The 1,771-nt window shown below is 47.4% G+C and overlaps 1 pseudogene; it reads left to right on the top strand.

Annotated features, from left to right (window-relative positions):
• Nucleotides 1-655: 655 nt before the first annotated feature.
• Nucleotides 656-1,364, top strand: LOC147890917 (LOB domain-containing protein 4 pseudogene; annotated as a pseudogene).
• The last annotated feature ends 407 nt before the right edge of the window (nt 1,365-1,771 follow it).

The following is a 1,771-nucleotide window of genomic DNA, read 5'->3' as shown; positions in this document are numbered from 1 at the left end:
TGGTCGGATTTCGTGCTTTCTTGCTCCACCGTTGAGGAGGCCAAGGCTCCTTGTAACACGGGGAGATGAGGTTGGTCATCAAAGCATTTAGTGAACGGGATGACTTGGCAAAGCTACAAGAACTTTCTAAATAAGAGCGACAAAGATTCATCAATCGGAATGCAGATTCAGCTCCTGTCGGATCCTCGACCGTGAATTTGTGCGAGAAAATCTCTTTCTCAATTCATCAGCCACCCCTCATCACGCCCCCGACTTCGAGCAACTATCGTGATTCGTCCACCAACCTCCACGGACTCGTCTCAACCTGCCCCTCCATTTGCATTAATCAGTCACTGTTTTCCCAATCCAGTTGAATCAACGTGAATCGCAAAAACCTGCACTTTTCTTCTTCTGTAGATCCGTGGCGACCTACTATCCGCCCATTGAAGTCACGCTGCAATCTGCAATAAAAGATATGTATTAGTAGCAGCTGCTACGGCAGCTCACGAGGTTTTTGCTCTAATAAAAACAGTGATGAGCTTTTAGCATTCAAAGATCCACTCACCGATCAGACAAGCGATGCCTATGATCTGTTGACGGAGAATCCAGCCATCGAGCGTGTAGCGTCTGTAGCGTCCAGTTTGTGTTCTTAGGTTTAGTCTCTTGGACGGTAGTCATGGATGCTCTCCTAAAACCCTCGGCTGCATCCCCCTGCGCTGCCTGCAAGCTGCTTCGCCGGCGATGTGTGGAGAATTGCACCTTTGCTCCTTACTTTCCAGCAGACGAGCCGCTCAAATTCGCCAGTGTACATAGAGTGTTCGGCGCGAGCAATGTCAACAAGATGCTTCAGGTAATCCTAGTGCCTCCCTTTCATCTGCAAATGGCTCGCAGCATCCGGACCCGTCAGCTGCCCAGAAACTTGTAATGAGAGTCGTACTCTTACGTCTGGTTATAAACATACGCTGGAAATTGTGGTTTCAGAACGTCGTGATTGAGTCTTGCAGGAACTCCCAGTCGACCAAAGAGGGGATGCCGTCAGTAGTATGGTGTATGAAGCAAATGCGAGAATCAGAGATCCTGTCTATGGTTGCGTGGGAGCCATCGCCAATCTACAACATCAACTCGTGCACCTGCAAACGCAATTGGCTGTCTCTCAAGCACAGACTGTGTACGCACAAATGCAGTACGAAGCTCTTCTCTCCAGTATGGCATCAAGCAGGAAGCTGGAAGAACCTTTGTCGGACACATCGTCCCCTCGCACCAGAGGTTCATTTGATTACGAGCTGTGCAGCAAAGCTCTACACTCCTCAGAAATGAATGAAACAGGAGTAAGCAAGAGAGATGTGCGTGGTGGGTGTTTGTCTTCTGAAGACCCATCATTCTAGTGAAGCTCTCTTATCAAACTGAGTAAAACGAAACAAGCCGTCGGTTAGATTGTCAAGACGTCCCAAGCAATTCAGCAGGCTTACAATTACTTAGAGTGTGTTAGGAGAAGGTTCAATGCATTCAAAGAACAGATGGAACAGCAAGTGCACAAGGATAGAAATTTATCCGAGCTGATTCATTTGCCAATCAAATTGGTGGAGTCGAGGGCTTAACGTATTTGAGCTCGCTTCATTTGATTAGTTTAAGCACTCGCTCTCTCTCATGTTCCACAGAGTGAGCCTATTTACACACATGATGAATCATGATATGTCAATCACAGATGCCAATTTCGCTCAGCATTCTTTGGCTGCCGACCTGCTGGCGATCGTCCGTTATATTCTCAAAATTTGTGTTCTTCGTGATCCAT

The sequence above is a fragment of the Dipteris shenzhenensis genome, chromosome 18 (assembly GCF_047967505.1).
Source record: "Dipteris shenzhenensis isolate YYH24624 ecotype China chromosome 18, Dip_SZ_1.0, whole genome shotgun sequence".
Lineage (NCBI taxonomy): Eukaryota > Viridiplantae > Streptophyta > Polypodiopsida > Gleicheniales > Dipteridaceae > Dipteris > Dipteris shenzhenensis.
The sequence above is the reverse complement of the archived record's forward strand: the minus strand, read 5'-3'. Positions and strand labels throughout refer to the sequence as shown.